The following is a 23,355-nucleotide window of genomic DNA, read 5'->3' on the forward strand; positions in this document are numbered from 1 at the left end:
ACCAATCACACCATTCAATTAGTAAGCAATCCATGTAATGATCGCTTATCTCTACAGCAAGGCAATCCTGACCGCTTATCTCTACAGCAAGGCAATCCTGACCGCTTATCTCTACAGCAAGGCAATCCTGACCGCTTATCTCTACAGCAAGGCAATCCTGACCGCTTATCTCTACAGCAAGGCAATCCTGACCGCTTATCTCTGCAGCAAGGCAATCCTGACCGCTTATCTCTGCAGCAAGGCAATCCTGACCGCTTATCTCTGCAGCAAGGCAATCAGGGCTCTGTACCTGTTAGCAACTCACAGCCCCACTACAGGCAATGGGGCCATACAAACAGGCAGTTTTTAAGGCCCAGTGATGGCGCCTTCACACTGGCATCCGCGATATCCCCGCGAGAAAAATCGCAGTTTTGTTTATGAGATGTTTGAGCATCAGAGATGCTTTTTCTTACAAAAACATCTCTGCCCCTTGCGATTTTCTCGTGCATTTTTTTTTCAAACACGATTTTTTTTTAAGCGAAAGTCAATAGACCTTTCTAATGTTAGAAAACGCTAGTTTGTGCTTCGCGATAAAAAGGGAAAAACCTGGGAGATAGGGGGAAAAAAAAACGCAGAAAGACATACCGCGATTTTTTTTTCTCGCAACATCACGAGTGAAAACATTTCAATTGCGAAGGAAACCTAATGATCGTTGCTGAAACGAACCAAAGTGCGTAATAGTTGTTACGTCTAAACGTGAATCACGCCCTTTGTCGCTCAGTTTCCGCTTACATAAAAATGGTCGCTGTTTGCTCACTTCTCGTCACTTCTAAACACCCCCTTGCTCAGTGTGTTACGCTAGAAGGGTGCCAGTCTGGAGACGTCCTTCCCTGTCAGACTCGTAACCGTACCAGAGCCTGGTCTCCCACAGACGTCAGGCCTTCAGCCTCTCTCTCTGAGCCTGGCCTAGCTCTGGCTTCTGGCAGCAGCACTGCTCTCTCGGCAGCAGCTCTAGCTTCCAGCTTACTAGCTCGCAGCAAAGGGCCACAGATCGGATGGCTTACATTGACTTCAATGGAAGCATGCTGCAATTCGTTCTCTGGACCAAAAGCTCAGCAAAACCAATCTGAATGCTTTAAGTCATGTGCGGACGCCCACCCATCTCTATGGGCGAATTAAAACTGTCGACCGCCAGCATGGATTGTGCAATTCAAGTCCATTTGTGGACATTTCGGCTCTCGAGACCACAGTAAGTGAGGTCAGATATACACCCGCCAGCTTCCCATCACCACCCTGAAGTGTTCAGGGGTTTAAGACCTTTTTACATGGAACAATTATCGTTCAGTGTAAAAACGCCGCCAACGATCGGGCGAATGATAAATTGTCGCTTTTCGCTTATTTCATGCAAGCATAAACATCTAGTCTTAACAAGCGAACGATGCTTCTGCCTGTATAAACAGAGTCCCTCGGGCAGCCTGGCATCGCTTGTTCAAACGAGAAATCAGCAGGTCTAACTAGACCCCAAGGCGGCGTCACACAGGCGTTTGTGCGCGCAAAACACAGAGAAAATAAACCATTGATTTTAAAGGGTTCATTCACATTTCCGTATTTTGCACGCACATTTTAGAAGTCCTATTATTCTGCATATTTGCGCACCAGAAGATCCCCATAGAAGTCAATGGGGAGGTGCAATACGCAAGGAGGTGCGTGAAACGCTGCGTAATTGCCTTGGAAAAAAAAGAAAAGACTAATTAGCCAATTCAATTGGTGCGTTTGTTTTCTGCGCTAATGAATGTCTTGCAGGGGCAAAAAGTACAGTAAAATAGGATGATGTGTGTGCAAAAAAAGCATCGGTCATTTACAAATGCTTTAAAAAGGTGCATTCCAGAGACTTAAAGGGGCGGGAAACCGCTGCTACAAGTATCGGCCACCGGGCTGTTAACTACGAAAACATCCGCGCGCTTATATAGCTCTCATTCACGTCAATAAAAGCTACGCTAACAGCGCTGAGCGGAAGCGCTCGACTCTTTCCTATGGGTGGTCGGAAACAGAGGGATGGGTTTTCCCATTCGGCCATGAAAAGCCAAGATGGGAATATCCCTTTCAAGTTTTTTTTCCCCCAAGTTTTCACCCATTTACTGCATAGATGAAAATTGATCAATCAGTTGGGGTCCCGCCGACCCCGAGAACGGGAGTCCAACCAGTGGAACTCCCACCGACCCCAAGAACGGGGGTCCAACCAGTGGAACTCCCACCGACCCCAAGAACGGGGGTCCAACCAGTGGAACTCCCACCGACCCCAAGAACGGGGGTCCAACCAGTGGAACTCCCACCGACCCCAAGAACGGGGGTCCAACCAGTGGAACTCCCACCGACCCCAAGAACGGGGGTCCAACCAGTGGAACTCCCACCGACCCCAAGAACGGGGGTCCAACCAGTGGAACTCCCACCGACCCCAAGAACGGGGGTCCAACCAGTGGAACTCCCACCGACCCCAAGAACGGGGGTCCAACCAGTGGAACTCCCACCGACCCCAAGAACGGGGGTCCAACCAGTGGAACTCCCACCGACCCCAAGAACGGGGGTCCAACCAGTGGAACTCCCACCGACCCCAAGAACGGGGGTCCAACCAGTGGAACTCCCACCGACCCCAAGAACGGGGGTCCAACCAGTGGAACTCCCACCGACCCCAAGAACGGGGGTCCAACCAGTGGAACTCCCACCGACCCCAAGAACGGGGGTCCAACCAGTGGAACTCCCACCGACCCCAAGAACGGGGGTTCAACCAGTGGAACTCCCACCGACCCCAAGAATGGGGGTCCAACCAGTCTCCAAGCGAGTGGAGCAGAGGTCGTGCAGGCGCATCGTTGTTTCAGTCATTTCAATTTGGCGCCAGAGGTTGTCGTGGTCAAGTGAGTCTGCCATCGTCTGCAGGAATGTTTAGTTTCTGCTTCCCATTAACTCTTATATTGCACTATCTATACAGTTGACATCCGCCTCCAGTCTCCGTCGCCCTTTATTTCTACAACCCAAACTCTACCGTCGCGCCACCAGCGGTAACAGAGATGAGCGCCCGTCCGCCTATTTGGGAACAGCACCGACAGCGAGGCCCGAACAAACTTACGCCTTTATTATTATTGCTTGCATTATAAAACAAGAACATTGCTGGAATAAAACCATCATGAAATCAAATCTCCGCCGGCCGCAACATGAATGCGCCATTGTAGTCATTATATACCTAAATATTTGTGGTTTTGTAAAGATTTCCTGTTGCGGCCCATTTACCCCAAACAATGAGTGGCCCAATTTGAGCGGCAGGATGGGCACAGAATGACAATTGACCCAAATAAGGGAGAGAGGAGATTGTCGAATCATTTAGGAAACTAATTGCACGTACAAAATGTAACGTCCGCAGCGCCACTGACACACAAACCATCCGGATACGGCGATACGTGCAGAGCACCTGCAAGACACTTATCTCCCAAAGGCGAGACGCACGGATATGAACGAACCCTATTCTTTTGAACGCGGTCATACATGAGCGATTCCTTCCCGCACTGCGATGGGGGAAACAAAACGGTGGCACATCCCATCTTTGAGCGCGCAGCATCGCGCCACGTGCTAGGTGCACGCGGTGTGGCATTTCCCTAGTGAAAACAATGGGAGAAACTCCGCGCTCCTCCACCACGACACAGCCGCGGTGGCGGATCGCTATTTCCCTGAAGTTTTGTTACAAAGACGCCTCGCATCTGTGGCAAAAAAAAAACAAAACGCATGTTGGCGAGCACGCTATATGAGATTGTTCTTGTCTGTGTGGTTAGCCTATGGCCTGGCTCACACGTATAAACGCCGCACCCATGCAATGTAATTGCGTATGTACAGCGTTTATTACGCACCCACAGCGAACAAATAGAGCTCTAATGTGACGTAATATTAACCGCGCCGCGTTCTTTTTTCACGGGCGTATTATGCGCAATGAATATCCGCAAGTGTGAATCGATCAATGAAAACCAACGTACTGTCATTGACTCCGCTCGCCGGGTATTATGCGTGCGAAATACACAATGAAATTACGCTCGCGTGAGCCCACCCTAACCCGACGATCGCTCCGTCTCAGTATGTCGTGACCCATCCAGAAGTAGACGATAGCTTGCAGTGCCCTTTGTGGGTGCACGGGACAACCGCAACATAGAATGGCGCAAAAGCAGAGCAGATTTCCCGGCCGTGTGCGAACTGCGGAATAAAGGAATATCACAAAGCTCAACGTTCACGAGGAATCTTTATGGTAAAGCGATTGTAAGATCAACGTATGGAGCGCGATACCAGGATCACTATGTAGCGAGTAGGAATAGAAAGACCTACAACATCTATACCTCCCGCAATGCTCTGCGCCACACGGCGAGGCTTGTACTCTGGGCAGCCGTGCCACACAAGGGTGGCCAAATAAACAGAACGTCAAGCCTTTCCCACAAGTCAGTCCTATACAATGCTGCATGACATGAAAAAGGAGAAACCCCGGCTCTTCCTGTCAGAGGTTACACAATATCCACACCCAGCGCTGCAGAAAGGACGAGCCGCTGCCCGCAACGTGCCGAGCGACTCCTACCCCCCCAGTGGACGCACTCACCACTCTCCTGCCCCTCCATGAAGGGTGGGTGCGGAGCCTGACAGCACCTCAGTGTCTAACAAACTACACAACTGTCAGTCCCGCTTCCTCATTCCTGCAAGTTATTTGCAACGCCCTCCTTAAAGGGACAGCGCTCCATTTAAGATAAAAAGAGGAAGTGAGCAGTAATAATGTCATTGTTAGGGCTGGAAGAGTGAGAATGGATAGATTACATTAAGAGAAGGGAGGGGGTACAGTTATCAGTGGGCACACGGGATGGCATAGCGGAGCGGTAGGACGCATGCGCTGGTCGCGGTTACATTTCTATGGTTAAAGAGGCCTATACACAACAGATATCACCTCCCCTCCCCCAGGCAGTTTCTCTTCTTGTTTTTTCCACCCCCACAATGTTGTTTGTTGCTTTTTTGGTCTTTTTTATATACAGTATTGCCATCATTGTAAAAACCACATAGTGTAACGCACAAGCCGAGAGCTGGAGGACCCTCGAAGTACAAGCAGCGCGTGGGCTTCACTCAGGCCTCCTCGACAGAGAATACAATCAAGGGGCTCAACTACCCCAAACTAATATATCCCAGAAGCCACCTATCTCAGGATAGGTCATTGATGGGCGGGAGTTCATCGCTCAGCATCTCCGCCGATCAGCTGATCGTCCGGCCCGCTGGTAGCGTAGTGGGCCGGACATCGGTATCTGTGGGCACGGCCTGAAGTGTAAAGCCCCATTTACACGGGACGACTGTAGGCTAAACGATCTGCACGGGCACTGACGTCGCCGCTCGTGCATATCAGTGCTGCGTTCTCGCTAAGCGCTTCATTCTATGCAAAGCGCCAAGCGGGGAGCGCTTAGACGCAGCGAGAAGTCAGCGATCCGGCAAGGATTTTCATGCTGGTTGAAAGTGAGCGAGCAGCGAACTGTAAGCGAATAGTTCACGATGGCAGCGCATTTAGACGATTATCGCGCAAATTTATTAGTTGAAAGTGTTCTGTGCGATAATCGTCCCGTGTAAGTGGCGCTTTATACAGACGTCAGTACTTACTGTCTGGGTGGGTTTCCCCAGCACACTACGGCTGTATGAAGAGACAGGACAAGCAGGAAACCCGTACCTGCCAAACCTGTCAGCCATTTCTGGACAGACCGGACTCGTCCCTGCAGGCGGTGTATGAGCTGACCTTAGCCGCCTTCTTGGCCGAGACAACCCGGGGGTCTCATGGGGAAGAACCCTTTAAAAGCCTTCCTATGTGAAGAGCTGCAACTGCTGACGACCCCACAAGTTGTGGTTATCCTGGTAATGAGATCAGTGGCTCTTCATCCCAAGTCATCTCCAAGACTACTTCTGGTTACAATAGCAGATGAAGGCACCATAACTTACTGGTTACCATAAACAGGGGAGCTACGATTTGTCATTAACATAATCACTTGGCCAATTATGTAGATTTTTTAATAAGGTATATTTGACCTAAACTTCAATTACACAAGGCCTAGAGGGGGAAATCAGCGATTACCACCTGTTGGTCGCACTTCTCATGACCGTAAAAACAGCGATTCTCAGGCACGTTTCAATGTGTATATACACCGGCTCACGCTGGGCTTTACACATACGGTCATGTGAGCTCCATTATTGACATACAGGTTACTCCTGTCTCCTTTATGTAAGCTGATGTATTACGGCGCGGGTGACTCGTCAGACTTCGTCACCTCCGCTAACAACCCCTCCTATTATAAGTGGGACACTGCTTGTCTATTATGTCTTCAAGTCAGTCAAGTACTTCTAAAAATATCGGCACAACCTCCTTGCACCCTGCGCAGCGACCACGCTTCTAGTACTAGATCATTTATTAAGGGTTCGTTTACACGTGACGGAAACGGTGCGGACCTTCCGCAGTGGAAAACCTCACACACAAGCATGCTCCCGTTAATTGGATTGGGCAATTAGTTCAACCGCTGCCCTTTTTGCTGCACAAACGCACAGAAAATAAGAGCATGCTGCATATTTCTTTGCATGACCGAAATTTGCGCACAGTATACGTTCGTGTGACGCAGGACACTTCTGACCTGCTCTTCAGACCATTGGGAGCCTGACCCCGTCAGCAGAATCGGGACAGCTTTTTCACACAACGAATATTGCTCAGATTTGCGCATTTCGGCGAGAATCTGAATGATTAGCGTTCGGTTTACTCGCACGAACCGGCTGAACGAGAAGTCGGTTATTTCTTGTTTATCGTTCAGCTTCTTCAAGCAGAAAACCGTAGTTTCCCTGTAAACAAGCGGTTGGTCGCTTTATGACCTGCTCACCACGAATGGAAGCGTGCCGTCGCAATCCACGGCTCGTTCCGCCTCCATTCATTAGCGATGTTCGTTCCTGTGAAAAAGCGCAGCAATGTTTATCGCCAGGACGGCCCATCAGGCATCTGTTGCCATACAGATCGTCCCGTGTAAAAGCACCCTTAGGGCTCCGTCACACTGGCGATCGCCATTTTGCCGCAATGTGTGCAATGCTTTTTCCTGAGAATATTCTCGTATCGCAGCCGCGTGCAATTTTCTTACGTCAATAGGCGTTTCTAAAGTTCAACAACTCATTGCAAGATAATCGCAAGAGGCTCCATAGAGACACACAGGCGATTAAAAAAAACGCAGAAAGATAAGACATTTTGCGACTTTTTTCGCTACACATTGCATGAGTGAAAACATTACAAATGGGAATGAAGCCATTGATTTCATAATTCTGCGTTTTTACTCAGTCTTGCATAGCGCAATTTTAGCACAAGTGTGAATGCACCCTTCGGGATCCTGCTCGCCAGCAGTCATACTTTCTGCTAAAGCCGCAGCAAATACCGCCAATTACTTACTATAGGGATCCGCTGCTTCCTCCACACGAACGGAAATCATTAGTGAAAAAAGGATAAATAAATTAAAATTGCAGCATGCTCCATTTTTGTGTGGACTCCGCACGGACGGCTCCCATTGAAGTCAGACCCGGAGCTTGCAGTGGGATCAGACCCGCAGCTTCCCCAGAGAGACATACTCACCGGCGCAGATCCGCCGCGAGTGACTCACCGGTGAATCGGATCCTCGCGGTACTTCCGCAGTGCTCACCACGGAAGTACCGCGAGATGGACGGCTTCCATTGACTGCAATGGAAGTCGTCCGTGTGATTTTCCGCACATAATAGAAGATGCTGCGATTCTCCCCCGGAAATCGCAGTTGATTTCCGCTTGTGGGCAAGGGATAATCGTTTAACACCGCATGTCTATGGACGAACATTGCTGCGGAATTCGCCACCGGGTCCCGGCACGGTTTCTTTTCATCATCTTCTGGCTGGGGATTGAAAAATCTCGGCTTCCTGCAAGAGCTGACGCTTAGTCGATCGCACCCAGCGCTCGATGAATGGCTGTGATTGGTTCAATGCCATGTCGCTCGTGTGAACCATCTTTTTAACGATCATCCTTGTGTCTAAATGCACCCTTAGGCCCCCCCTACACTTGAAGGGTTTTTTTTAACGCTGCGATATCGCTGCGTTTTTTTCACGCGATTGTCAATGGGACTTTCTAATGTTAAAAAAGCATCGCAAGTTTGTGCCCTGCGATTTTTGCGCGATGCCTTTTTAACATTAGAAAGTCCCATTGCCAATCGCGTGGAAAAAAAAACCCCGCAGGGATATCGCAGCGTTGAAGAAAAAAAAATGCAAGTGAGTAAGAGCCCTTAGGCCTCCCTCACACAAGGCGTTTTATACAGCGTTTAGCGCTGCCTTTTCAGCCCTGTGCTAAACGCTGTACATCACTCCCATTCATTTCAATGGGGCTGCTCACACAGGGCTGAAAACGCAGCGCCTCCCAACGCTGCAAGTTCTATTTTGGGGCTTTTCAGCCCTGCGTCGCCCATTAAAATGAATGGGCAGCGGTTTTAGCACTGCTGAAAAGGCGGCAACACTTGGTGCCACATTTTTGGCAGCGTTAACCGCTCGCCGATTTTCGGGGTGAGGGCTTGCAATAGAAGCCCTACCCCGAAAATCAGTCCCAGCTAGGTAGAGAAAAAAAAAAGAAAGTAATACTCACCTAGCCGCTGCAGTCCGGTCGCGGCCGCTGGTCTCTGCCGCTGATTCGGGCTTCTCCAACACTCCCAAGTCTATTGCTGGAGGGCAGGTTTGAGAACCCCGCCTCCGGCAATAGAGTGCTGTGATTGGTTATCGGCACACTATGCCCAATCACAGCCCTTCATTGACTGTCTCAACCAACCAACGCCGGAAAGCTCTGATTGGCTGAGACAGTCAATGAAGGGCTGTGATTGGTTGTCGGTGCTTGCTCGATGCCCAATCACAGCACTCTATTGCTGGAGGCCGGGTTCTCAAACCTGACCTCCGGCAATAGACTTGGGAGTGCCGAGGAAGCCCGAATCAGCGGCAGAGACCAGCGGCCGCGACCCGGACTGCAGCAGCTAGGAGAGCATTACTTTTTTTTCCTTCTTTTCAGCATTCTTGGCTGCGTTTTCAGCCGAGCTGAAAACGCAGCCAAAACGCTGGCATAAAGTATGCCAGCGCTGCTGAAACGGGGCGGCATCTGTAGTAACGCAGCGTTGAAGAACGCTGCGTTTCTGCAAACGCCCTGTGTGAGGGAGGCCTGAGTCCTGGAAAATTTCCTTAAGGCCTGTTTCAGACGGGCGACAGTGATATCACTATGAGAAAATCACAACTGTGTACCGAGTGAAGTCGCTGCGTTTTCTCGTAGCGATATCACGATTTGATCGCGCGACTTTGTGGCGCTTTTTTTTGCTGGGATATTTGGGGGAGGGAAGGGGCTCCGATTTATTGCATCGCAACGCGCGAACTTGCGAGGGTCGTGCAGTGCGGTGCGCTTAACACTAGAAAACTCCTAGACGCAAGAAAATTACCGGCGGCAGCGATGCAAAATTCTCATGAAAAAGTGCTCAAAATTCACACATACAAAATTTGCAATTTTTGCCGCGGCAATATTGCAATCGCCAATGTGAAAGAGTCCTTCTGCGCACACAAAAAACAAACAGAAGAGCACAATGTTTTGCTGCGCGGGTTTCCTTCGTATTCACTGCGAATTTACGTTGGGCTATTTACTTCTATGGCCCATAATATGCACCAAAACAGGACATATCGCGGATTTTTTTCAAGCGACTTCAGTGAATTAACCCATTCCGTACATACACTGCGTATATTCGCCTAAACGTTACTAGTACAATCATCTTGTGAAGGACTTCCTGCTCCTCCGGCCGGCCGCCTCGCCACAAGAAAACCGATTTAGTCACACAACCTCCCCTTCTGTGTGGAGATGAAAGGCAACGGCCGCCTGCTTCCCTTCACCAAGTCCCCCGCTCACGTTTCTGGCCACAATGGCCGTCGGAGCACAAATTATTATCATAACAGCAAGTCGACATGACTCAGCGCAAAAGACGGAAATAATCGCCAACCAGACCGAGTTACATAAAATTTCCCTCAAGCAGGTAAAAAAAAAAAGTTACAACACAACCGAAAGTAAAACCCGCGGATGAAGCAGTTTTTTCCACGTTTCGTTACTGTAAACAAGGTAGGGAAAAAAAATATACAGTTTCAGTAAATTTCAGATAATTTACCTTTTTCTCTCAACGCCGCGGTGAATTTACATATTTTAGGTTATTTTTTCATACATTTAGGGCTCACCACACCGGCGTACTAAGAGTATTTTTTACGGACATAGTACGTAGAGCTGAAACCCCCGCCGAGCCGCATCGGAATACTCAAACGTGCGCTATTTCAGGCGCATATTTTATACATGTTGAAAAAAATTGCAGCGCGTCCCATTTTATTTTTGTGCGTAAAATACGCCCGCTTTCTAGTCTGTGGGTGCGTACAATACGCAGTTGATCAGCACGCTTCATGCGTATTCGCCGCATATTTTACGCATGAGCTAGGAGACCTGAGAGGGACAGCTTCTACTTCCTTTGCGTGATTTTTTTTTTTTTATTGCGTGCGTAAAATTGGCAGAACATAAGCAGGCAAAACATGCGCAAAAAACCACACAGTAAAAACGCTTTGTACTTTATGCACCAACTAATGCTTAGGCCAACGAGAAAGTATTCGCATTGCGTAGTCGTTGCGCATAACATGCGGTAAAAGGCGTAAATGAAAGCACATCGATTTTTATTGTTCCACTCACAAATAGCGCAGATTTCCACGCACAAAATCCGCAATGCGCCCGCGTAGTGACAACATAAGCGCTGGCGCAAGTGTTGCGCGATGTTCACAAACTTGAGCGACTATGAAATCCATTCTTTTTAATTAACTTACTCACGTGAATCGCAGCACGTTCCACCTTGGCGCTCCCTCGGAACGCCTCACCCATTGTTTTTAACGGGACCTTAAAAGCCATTGCATACCGTGCAATGCGTGCGCGATGATCCGTTGAAGTCGATGGGGAAACCCTCGCCATCCTGACGCACGCGAAACTTGCTTGAGGATCACAATTTCACGGAAGGAATGAGATTTTGAATAAAAAACACTTCGCATCGCCATGAAAAATGTACGTTGGCGAGCGCTGATATCGCGCCCGCTCATGTGAATAAGCCCTAACCTGAACAAAATCCATGCAGGGATGAAGTCTCTCTGACGGTCCCAAAAGGTCAAACCTTCATTCAGAAATCAGAAGATTCTCAGGAATCATTCTGGATCCGCTGAAGAGCTTTGAATGACAATCAATTGATAGAAAACAAACTTGAGTTGAGTCATTTTTCCGTGCGGGTTACACATGCGATGTAGCGACACAAAGAAATAAGAGCAAACAAGGCGCTGCGTCCGTTCGGTATCCAGCAACACGTCCGGCCGGCACTTCTGTTACCTAAGAAGCCGAGACACAAACAGTCCCAGAGGGATGAAAGAACCCGACCGAGTGACCGGCGGTCAGACTGCGCAAAATACGGAGAACCAAGACAGCACAACAGCAGAACAGCGTGCGTCACAAAGGGGGGGCCATAAGTACTCAAAGACATAACATACATGGCTGAAGGCACCTAACATAGGCCTCGATGCCCCAATGAGATTACTATTGTGCCGCTACCTCTCACTCGTCCATCGGTCACTTAGCCATTCGCAGGGGCGTACTTTTTTGTCCACATTACAGGCAGCACACGGACTAATTAAAGTAAATCTGTGTATTCAGATGTGCATTTTATTTATTTTTGAGCGGGGGGTTGTCCTATTTTGGTCCGTATTCACAATGACAATTTGACTTGCTGGCACAAGAGATACGCCAAATTTCTTAAGAAGTGCGCGCCTCCATAAACTTGCCACAGTGTATGGAATACCGGCCTTAAAACTTGTGACCCTTTAAGTTTCAATTCATTTCAATTGCACTAGCCTTCAAACAGCTGATCCTTGGGGGTCCGAAGCAGCAGACCCCCCACTGATGTGATATCCTAAGGACGGGTCATCAATATTGGAGTCCCTTTACGTTTCAGCATCCTCTGATAACCCGGCTTCGGTCTCTTCTGGCATCTGTTACATGTTGGACACAGAACTGGCAGCAAGTTTTGGACGAGTGACAACAGGAAGTGCAGCCAGATTTAGCTCCTCGAGTCGGTTTACACATGAAGATCCGTAGAAACCAGCGGCGACCAACTATATAGGAAGTTTAATGTGTGGAAGACGTTCCTCTATGACCCCGCTGTTCTGTAGCTTCAGCCTTTCCTTCTGTTCTCTCTACTAACGCCTGGCAGATGGGGAGACACAACCAACTAAATAATGTATGGGGCACAGAATGGAGAACACGTTCACACCGGCCTGAAAGGCACAAGGGCTCGCCCGATAGAACACTTCATGTACAAATACCCTTCAGATGCTTTAGGATGAAATAGTCATGTGCTTCATCAATAAAATAATTTACAGACAAACTAACTCCAAGGAGTAAAGCAACACGGCGGCACCCCCTACAAGCCGCCCTTGCGGGGCACCCCCTACAAGCCGCCCTTGCGGGGCACCCCCTACAAGCCGCCCTTGCGGGGCACCCCCTACAAGCCGCCCTTGCGGGGCACGGCGGCACCCCCTACAAGCCGCCCTTGCGGGGCACGGCGGCACCCCCTACAAGCCGCCCTTGCGGGGCACGGCGGCACCCCCTACAAGCCGCCCTTGCGGGGCACGGCGGCACCCCCTACAAGCCGCCCTTGCGGGGCACGGCGGCACCCCCTACAAGCCGCCCTTGCGGGGCACGGCGGCACCCCCTACAAGCCGCCCTTGCGGGGCACGGCGGCACCCCCTACAGCCGCCCTTGCGGGGCACGGCGGCACCCCCTACAGCCGCCCTTCCGGGGCACGGCGGCACCCCCTACAGCCGCCCTTGCGGGGCACGGCGGCACCCCCTACAGCCGCCCTTGCGGGGCACGGCGGCACCCCCTACAGCCGCCCTTGCGGGGCACGGCGGCACCCCCTACAGCCGCCCTTGCGGGGCACGGCGGCACCCCCTACAGCCGCCCTTGCGGGGCACGGCGGCACCCCCTACAGCCGCCCTTCCGGGGCACGGCGGCACCCCCTACAGCCGCCCTTCCGGGGCACGGCGGCACCCCCTACAGCCGCCCTTCCGGGGCACGGCGGCACCCCCTACAGCCGCCCTTCCGGGGCACGGCGGCACCCCCTACAGCCGCCCTTCCGGGGCACGGCGGCACCCCCTACAGCCGCCCTTCCAAAGCACGGCGGCACCCCCTACAGCCGCCCTTCCAAGGCACGGCGGCACCCCCTACAGCCGCCCTTCCAAGGCACGGCGGCACCCCCTACAGCCGCCCTTCCAAGGCACGGCGGCACCCCCTACAGCCGCCCTTCCAAGGCACGGCGGCACCCCCTACAGCCGCCCTTCCAAGGCACGGCGGCACTTCCGTGTTGATTCCTCGATCACGGGAAGATCCGCAATAAACCGCGGGCATTGAAAGGCTTTCATTTTCGACTTTTCGCTCACACCTCTGGGTTTGAATTTCGTATTCGCGAGCAGAAGAAACATTGTAGCATGCTCTATTTTAGTGCAGATTTCGCACGGACGGCCCACATTTAAGTCAACGAATGCGAGTGTTCAGTCGCCCATACACAAACAACATTACGTACGAGGGCAAAAGTGCTCACAACTTCAAAGGAAAAGCCATAACGAAGGGGAGAGTTGTCATTCTTCTGTGTGGACGATGCGCTGCGCACATCCGCAGGGAAAACCGCTCGCATCCACCATCACTCAGCGAATGATTGCAGGTCTTTCACTGCGGAAATCCACATGCAGAATCAGATCCGTTCGCGTGAGCCCGCCCCAACTCATCAGCGACGACCAGGTAAACTTTCTGTGTAAAACCATCTTTAGGGTTCGTTCACACGTAGCGGAATTGGTGCAGCGGTTTAAATCTATAGCAAAATCCATAATGTTGGCGCACATTTTGCTACGGATTCACAGCGGACCTCTTCTATTGCAAGCGTTAAATCTGCTGCAGGTTTGCGACAAAAATCGCGTTGTTTTTGACGCAGTTTTGATGTGAACTGTAGTGCGTATTTTCCGCTGGACAATTTGCGCCATTTCCACTGTGTGTTAACGTAATATGGCATACACGCTAGAAAATCTACAGCATGTTACAGTATAATCCAATATGGCAAAAAAAATATTTAAAATTAAAAATCGGCAGCATAAATTAAACTGCAGTTTGGATTTTCATCCGTACGAATGGGAGGGGAAGTTAGCAGTAAATCTGCGCCATATGTAAAACGTGGACTTCGCAGGTCTGCAAGGGATTTCCACTGCCAATACAGTTGTTGTCCAGGGTTAGAAAAACATGGCTGCTTTTTTCTTAACACAGCACCACCCTTGTCCATAGGTATGTGTGTAGTATTGCAGCCCAGCTCCATTGAAGTGAATGGGGACATAACCAACGGACAAGGGTGGCCTGTGTTTAGAAGAAAGCGGCCATATTTGTCTAAACCTGGACAACCCCTTTAAAAGAAATTGTTGGCCAATCCTATAAGTATGGATGCAAATGCATTAAAAAAACAAAAGCAGTGGTACTCATATGTCCTCCACCGCCCCCCATTCCCGGTGATGCAGCAATGCAACCCCGCTGACTCTTTAGGAATAGATTCCACCCGACCACTTCAGCCAATCAGAAGCCACATCAATCACTCGCTGTTCTCCCGACATCACCCCTCCAGAAGAAGGGCACCCAAGCACTGTGGTCTCTGATTGGCTGCTGGAGTCAGGTGCTATCTGTGCCTTAACAGAGTTCTGAGGTAGCGGACCAGCGGGAAGAGCCCGGCCAAGCATCAGCGGGAAGAGCCCGGCCAAGCATCAGCGGGAAGAGCCCGGCCAAGCATCAGCGGGAAGAGCCCGGCCAAGCATCAGCGGGAAGAGCCCGGCCAAGCATCAGCGGGAAGAGCCCGGCCAAGCATCAGCGGGAAGAGCCCGGCCAAGCATCAGCGGGAAGAGCCCGGCCAAGCATCAGCGGGAAGAGCGTTAGAGCGCACGCACAGCGACTTGTTCTCAGGCCAAACTGACGTCAAAACACTGCCATCCCTGCGATTTGTCTTACGCACATGGAATATGCAATTCCTATCCGCGCGTGGGAACGAAACCGTAAGTGCCTTTCAATATCCGCGTTTTACCACCGATCTCCCACATGGTCGGCGATCGCGGCATCCACAATCCAAATCAGCCTCTGTGAGCCTGGCCATAGCTCCAGTCAATAGAGAAAATCCACGTGCCGCCACCAGGCACGGACGAAGCGAAATTTCAATATCCGCACCGTACGAACGGCGGTGTGGATATTAACAGCATTCAGTAAAAAGTGCTGAATCTCCATTCAAATCCACAACAGAGTTAGGGCTCATTCACACGACCGTGATTGTGGCGACAATCAAAGGGCAGATTTGAGTCAAGAACACAGAATTGCCCCAATGAATTGCGCTCATGCACGCGTGAGTCCATCGCTACGCACACTGGAAACGTAAGGCCGGCTTCACACGAGCGTAAGCGCAGTTGCACGTGCCTTAGCCCAACTTTTTGCGCTATGAGCAAGTCTTTGTGTACATATCACGTATTTTACTGTAGTTTTTCCGCCCGAAGCGCACGTTTTATTTGTGCGCGGGACACAGACGCAGCGACTGAAATGACCATTTCGTTCTTTTACCAGCGGATCATGCATCTCCTTGCATATCGCACCCCCGTTGACTTCTACGGGGGCAGCTGGTGCACAAACGTGACAAAAAAAAAGACATGTTGTGACTTTTCCTTTTTGCTTAACGCACATCTAAATACACGAACTGGATTCAGTCGGGCGGTAGAAAATACGGGCGCATCTGCACCCGAGGCCGATCTCAGACGGACATCTTGGCATTGTGCTTGCAGCATGCGATGCCAACTGCCCATTGACTAGTATTGGGCGGCTGATACCTGCGATTTTTTTTTCATGCATCTATTATTACCTGCGTGAAAAAAAAAAAAAAAAATTGTAGCACGTTTTATATTGGCGCATATAACGTGCGGATACACGCCGAGGTAGAGCATGGGCATTACATACTTGCGTTTTCTCGCGCATGGCATGCAGCTGCTTACGGACGGGCTCGCACAACTGTACTGCAAGACGCTGCATAGAAATCGCAGTGTTTCACTGGCGTACAGACCTGCGTATCCCTACGTATAGCGTGTTCTCGCACGCATATACATGTGCGTGTACAAAGTGTTTTACACGCACTGATTTCGTGTTTTTTTAATTTCTGCGCAGAGTATTCGCTTTGTTTAACGCCCGCCATTCATTTTAATGGGTGATTTGTGTAAGAAATAGGAGCTAAAAAGTAGGAAATAGGAAGTCCGGCGCGCGATTTTGTGCGAGTAAAAGACATGGCGCAAAAACGCCAGTGCGAGAGGCCCCACTGAAAGACATGGTAGTTTAGCGCTGCGGATTTCGCATAATATGGTTTTTGGCTTCCTGGTTTCAATTTTTTTTTTTTACATTTCCCGCTCTGTCGCTCAGCGCCATTGAGTGTAAACACCACACATTGCACATGCGCAGCGTTTAGTAGGCACCCATTGACAGGTTAGGGCTCATTCGCACGTAAAACATTAAACGCAATGAAAAAAAAAAACTGGATTGAAATTACGAAAATCAATGTATTTGGATTTGCCGCGGTGCACAGCGTATGATACGCACGTACACAGCAGAGACGGATTCTACATACAGGTTCCCGTGCGCATTTGTCATGTCTGTTCTACCTCTGTACTGCGGACGGACCCAGCAGCCATCGGAAATGCGCAGTACAGAGTTTTTTTTCCCCACGCTGGGCGATGGCACGGAATCTGCGACCAATGTTAATTGCGTATGGGCCGCCAGATACACAGCACTAAGGTTCCATGCATTTCAATGGGGCCTCTCACACTAGCGCATTTAACGTGCGCACACGGGTGTATTTGATTTTGCGTGCGACTCCCACGCGGACGATTCGCTGCTTCAGGGGGCCAGAGAAAAGAATGGTCGCCCGCAGCTCCACGCACACATGCGGATCTGTACTGCGGCTCCCGCGAGCGCCAAACAAATCGCAGCATGTTCTATTTTATCGCGATTTCCGCGTGAGAGGCTCTCTTGATCACAACGGACGTGTTCGCTCGCAGGCATATTTAAGCAAAACGCGCAGTAAAAAAAATTAGAGATTTGCATTCGCGTTCCGACCCGCCCGCGTGCAGCCGTAGAAACACCATAATTCCAGCCACACGCGATACGATACGTTGCGTCACAGGATTTAGTACGTTTATAAACCCATTTTGTTACCATAAAAAACACTAAAGCCGCGGAAAGCCTGCGATTTGTCGTGGAAATGAACTGCGAGTGGTTGCGGACGATCGGAGATGCGATCGTGCAGGTGTATGCGAATGGACGGTGCATTCTCCGCGCAGAAAAAAAAAATTCTGCCTAGAAATCCGCACGCCATCCGTAATGTAATGCACTGGGATTCCAGCGTTTCCATAGCGATCAATGGAGTCTGTTAGCGCGGAATCTGCGCCAATCTGCAATGTAATTGCGGATTCACTGCGATTTGAATGCTTTAATAGAGACTAACGGAGCCGTCCGTGCGGAATCCACTCAAAACAAATGTTTTTTTCCGCTCACGAACGCCACAATTCCTATCCGCACGGAGATGCGGGCGCTCATTCATTCGTATGGGCGCCTGAAACAGCGTTTCGTCCGCACGGGGGCTAATTGCGGATTCCGCTATTCAAATCTGCCTGTGTGCAGGTGGCCTAAAGAAGAAACAAAAACAGCTAATATTGCAAAAAGTGTAAAGTTACAATCAATGCTGTAACCGTGGCGACCAGCGACATAATGTGCATCTCACTAAACAGCACTGATCTCCGCTGTGGAATACGTACACCTTCTGTAAATGACACATATTGGATATAGTTCCATCGCTACGGGCAGGTTATCCGCACACCATGTTTATATCCCCTGCCTTGGACATGGCAGCCCCACATTAGGCCTAACGCCTCGTTAGAGCAGACAAAAAGTGAGCCGTTGCCCCTAGCAACCAATCAGCTTACAGCTTCTAGCGAGGTGGTGCGCGCTACTCGATGAAAGCTGTAATCTGATTGGTTGCTACGGGCAACAGCTCCTTCCCTCTCCGCTGTATTGTTCCCTATTAGTAAACAGCAGGGCTGGGACGACAGAGCGCTGCTGGGCGGGGCCGCTGCCGAGTCACAGCTGCGGGCCTCCTCCGCCGCCCGCAGCCCCGAGCAGGGAGCCGCGAGGAAGCCTGCGGCCTAGCCGTTGTCAGCAGCAGCGAGCTCGTCCATCCCCCACCTTCCCCCCGGGGAGCTGAGAATAGCAGCGCTCCCTCCCCTCCCGCAGAGCAGCGGCCGCCGTCGCCGCCGGTCATCCTGGCCCCATGCTGCAGCGCGGGACTTACCGGCGAGGGGTCTCAGCTGTCCGTGTCCCGGGCATTGCGAGCTGCCGGCGGGGGGCTCACCAGACGGAGAGCGGGGAGCATCGTGTCCTTCCGGCTGCTCAGCTCTTCTTCCTGCTCCCACAATCCTCCGCGATCCCTCCCCTCCCGCAGCCCAGACTCTCCCCCTCCTCGCGCGGCCGGCATCTGCCCCTCCCCCTGCTGTCTGGTGCCCGCCCCTCATCCGTTACCGGCCGCCGGAGACGTTCTAGAGTCGGAGAGTGTTCTAGAGCGCGTTCTATATACCACCCTCTGCTCTAGAACGTTCATTTTGAGCCCATCCGATGATACAAAGGGAGGTGGGCATTTTTAAATCAGGTCCTATTTACACGACCGTTTTTTTTCCCGCGTCCGATTGCGAGATGAAAGCGGAAAAAAACCGTCGCTCTCGATGCGTTAATACGCACGAGCAATTTTTCTTCCCGAAAGATCGTTTTTTGGCAACTTTGCCGCAAGAATCGCCCATTATTTTTTACGCGGGGGGAAAAAAACCCAAAACGTTTCACACTTATCCGCCATGCGTTTTGCGTATGAGTGCAATGCGGTTTACTATTGGAACGGTATGGGATTTTTTTTTTCACGTGCGCTAAAAATGCAAATTGCGCATTTTTAAAATAAAAAAAAAATGCATCCAACATGCGGGACGCTGATCTACAGAAGGAACGCATCTCGTGTTAGCGGGTTACTGCAGTAGGGCCGCGTTCCCACGGAACGGAAATCTCACGCAATGTCCAGGGCTGCACGGAAATTCCGTAAGATTTCCGCCGCAGAAAGGCAGTTTCAAAACCTGCGCAGGCTTGAAGCGGCTTGTCCTCCGCCGCTATTCCTCTGTGGGAATTTCTCCCCAAAGAGAGGAGACGGCGATACAATTGACATGTCACGGATTTGAATTCTGCGCCACGCGGTTTGGCCGCAGCGGGTAGACGAGATTTTTGCAAATCTCGTCACTTTGCTGCTTAGGCTCGGGCTCTAAAATGCGTGCGGAACGTCTACACCTGCAGCGTTTTTACTGCTGCGAAGCCAGACGTGACCCTGCGTACTAACGCATATGGCGCCAACATCGTACTGCGCATGACAGCGTATATCACGCAGTACAGCTGTTTTTTATGTTTCCACTTCTCGCGCCGTATGTAATTGCGTATGGATGCGCGTATATAGGTACCCATAGAGAACAATGGGCCCTATCTCACGTATATATATATGCTGCAAAATAAAACATGCTGCCATCTTTTTTTGCGCTCACGTATTACGCAATTCTTGCAAAGATGAGAGAACCAGCGTGAACCAACGTATTTGATTGCCTACGTATTACCGCGTATCGGATGCACGTACATCGCGCATATAATATGCGTTCATCTTACGCTCGTGTGAGCCCGGCCTAACTAATGCGAGAAAACTCACTTTTTCAGTTTCGCTGCTCCTCTGAGAAAACCGCCAAACGGAAAACAAAATCGCTAATGTCGGTATTAGGATGGTCTCACATGACCGGATTTGAATTGCGGATTCTGCGATCGCCGGCCACGTAGACAATACGCAGTAATATGCGCGCATTGAAAGGCGTGGACTTTCCCCGGTTTGCTCACACTTGCGGGTAGGAATTGCGATTTCCGCTAGCGGAAGGAAAATCGCACCATGCTCTATTTTAGCACGGGTTCCGCCCGTATGGGCTCCATGGATCTCTATGGATGCGAGCGATGAGCAGTGCATACGCAATTCACGTTTTGCATGGGCGGGGATTCGCTCACAATTTGCTAGGAGACCAGATAGAAAATCGAGTTAAGATTTTAATGGCGCTTTGATGTATGCATTAACCCTTTAAAGATACAGGCTGTACATTTACATCCTGCGCATTCGGGGTTAGTATTGAGCGATCACACAGCTGACTCTTTGGCTTCTTGCCCACAGGCGAATGTTCGCTGCGGAAGCCGCGGTTGGCGTCCGCACCGCGAATCCGCAGAAAATACTGCCCCTTACTTCCTATGGAGATCCCAATTGCGATTTCCGCTTGCGGAGGAAAAATCGCAGCATGCTCCATTTTCATGCAGATTCCGCACGGACGGCTTCCATTGAAGTCAATGGAAGCTGTCCGACCAGTGGCCTGTCCGTAATGAACATTGCGGCAGGTCGCTGATAGGCGACGATGTGTGTGTGTGGGGGGGGGATCTGAACTGTGCATGCACGACGGCGAGCCGCCGGGTCCATCTGCAGTACAGAAAAGCCAGCAACGGAGCAGTTAAGCGCGGATACCAGAGCCGGATTATGCTGCGGGATTCTGCATGCAGAATCCGGCTCTGCCGTGTGCAGGAGGCCTTTCACAGAGAAAGAGTCTAAAAAATAACTTATTGGGTCTATTAAAGTATGAATTAGGCCAACGTACAGACAACAAACAAAGCCGGGTCTGCACTTGTCCATTAACCCTTTCCAATCCACAGTCTGACCTCTGAAGACATTATGATTTAAGGCTGTACAGCTCCGATGTTGGTAGACTTCCGTCGGGGTTCTCTTACTGTATATTGCCAGCCTCTCTGCTGTTGGAGCCTATCCAACGTGTCACCTCATGCAGTACTGGCTTTAGCCAGCAGATAGCGCCGTTGTATAATGGCAGAAAAAGAGTAAGCCCCCTAGGAAAACCAGAATACAAATTGGATTGGAGAAGGTTAATAGACCTTGGAGAAGATAACCGGAATCTACACACCTCTTGTATTGACAGTATGGCCAGGAGGGTGGTCCCGTGCTCATTCACTTACTGCATACGATCATAGGAGGTGAAGACAATTCGGTGCATCACACAAGGACACCTTTATAATGGTCAGTACCGAATGATAAACAAGGTGTAGGAATAACTGACTCAGGCCGCCTGCACACGGGCGGGTCAGATTCCGCATGCGAAATCCGGCCCTGGCAGCAGCGGGGTCCGCACGTACCTGTTTTCTCCTTAAATCTGTACTGCGGATGGTCCGCACGGCTCGCCGTTGGAGATGTTCAGTTCAGATTTTAATATTGAAAACTCCTGCTTTTCCAGCAGAATCAGCGGTCCGTACGCAATTTCAATTGCGGACGGAGATGGCATCCATTGACTTTATCCTTTTGCAATCCAATTTTGGATTCAGGGTTTCCTAGGGGGTTTTCTCTTTCTGCCATTATACAATGGCACCATCTACTGGCTAGAGCCAGTACTGCAGTGTGGGATATAATGGAGAGGCCCCTGACAGCAGAGCGGCCAGAAATCTACAGTAAGAATACCCTGCTGGACATGTTCAGACATTGGAGCTGTACAGCCTTCAATCAGAATGTCTTTAGACGTCAGACAGTGGATTGGAAAGGGTTAAAAAAAATTGTTGAAAGTTTTACAATACATCATATGTACCCAATTAATGAGATGGTACCAGTTCACCACGAAAAACAAGCCTTCATATGGCCATGTCGATGGAAAATGTAAAAAGTTCTGACTTTTAAAAAGTGGAGATGAATATCCCCAAAAAATTGTTACATCCTTAGGGTCAAAATAGGCCATGTCCTTAAGGGTTAAAGAGGACTCATCATGCGGTAATGTCAGCGGGGCTGGATGCAGAGCTCTACAGCTGCTGCCCCGCTGATTCTATTGCTGTTCGTCTTTTAGTTATACTCACTTCCATTCACTCATATGAACTCTTCCTTAGATCTGACTCCCTATGCTGTCAAGTGGGCGGTCCCAACAGCTCAATGTCAACCGGAGACATCCAACTTGATTGTGCGATGTTACTCGTTGGCTTGGCTCTTTTCTGAGAGCTGGGTAAAGGCGATATACAGTCTTCGGCTTATATTTGTGCACAGATGATAAGTGAGGTCTCATCATCCAGACCATCACTAATCATGACTCTATTTTTAACAATGACGGTCACTATTTAAAGGGGTCATCTGGGGACAACTTTTTTCTTCAATAGCTGCTCACCAACATAATAGAAGCCATAGTCACCTCCCAGCCACTTCTGTCAAGTTTCCCATTGGTTCTCACTTCTGGTTGCAGGGAGCAAGTGAGAACGTCTTCGACATGTGGCCGGCTCACCTTAGCAGTCACTATGTCAGGACGTCATCACTCTGAAGGCAATAAGGTCCGTCAGGTGCGGATGGTGCCTGTCGTATAATGGATCCGGCACTGTGTCGTGGTTTCCATTATAGACAGATAGTACGATGCAGATGTGAACAGAGCCAACAGCATGTAGTCTGCATGGTGCACTACATATACCAGAATGGTCTGACACTTTGTATCTACTCTGTGCAGGAGTATACACCAAGCAGCCACCCCCCTCTATATTAAGAGGCTGTGTGAGTGGCTGTCTCATCGGTGTCCTCCACAGGTGTAAGTTGGCTCCCTCATTTGGCAGTTTGGGCTGCCTGCAGGTTGAGGTGGTGCACGTGTTTGCCCTCCTGTGTTAGTACCGTAAGTATATGGCCGCTTTCAGTGAGTTTGTTTTTAAGTTTCCCCTTCTGTGATACATTCCTTACATTTCTAGGAGCAGAGCGGTCAGGCCTCCAGATCTGCTTTTTTAGATACATCTTGTGAACTGGGAAGGCAGAGGATGAATAGCGCTATTGTTGACCACCGGTCCCATGACAGAAGCTAACTTTGGATTTGGAAGCATTGAAATCCTGTTTTGAGTTTAATTTAGTTTTCTGGTCTATGATTCATCAATGGCTTACGTCAGCTGCAGGAGGACATGTCCGTTCTTGTTTAGGGGACAGCTGTCACCTAAAAGAGCTTCTTACATCAGGACATCCACAGGGTTAGTTGAAGATCGGGGTACTGAAATATACTATCTGTGGCAGCATG

The 23,355-nt window shown here is 50.3% G+C and overlaps 1 protein-coding gene across 3 annotated transcripts in view; it reads right to left on the minus strand.

The window, feature by feature from the left end:
• Window positions 1-18,638, minus strand: part of RC3H1 (ring finger and CCCH-type domains 1) — a 65,388-nt gene extending 46,750 nt beyond the window's left edge. For all 3 annotated transcript variants that reach the window (XM_066597500.1, XM_066597501.1, XM_066597499.1), the window contains exon 1: window positions 18,510-18,638. The gene's annotated coding sequence lies outside the window, so the exon portion shown is untranslated. The remainder of the gene's footprint in view (window positions 1-18,509) is intronic.
• Window positions 18,639-23,355: the final 4,717 nt, after the last annotated feature.

This window comes from Eleutherodactylus coqui, chromosome 3 (assembly GCF_035609145.1).
Source record: "Eleutherodactylus coqui strain aEleCoq1 chromosome 3, aEleCoq1.hap1, whole genome shotgun sequence".
NCBI lineage: Eukaryota > Metazoa > Chordata > Amphibia > Anura > Eleutherodactylidae > Eleutherodactylus > Eleutherodactylus coqui.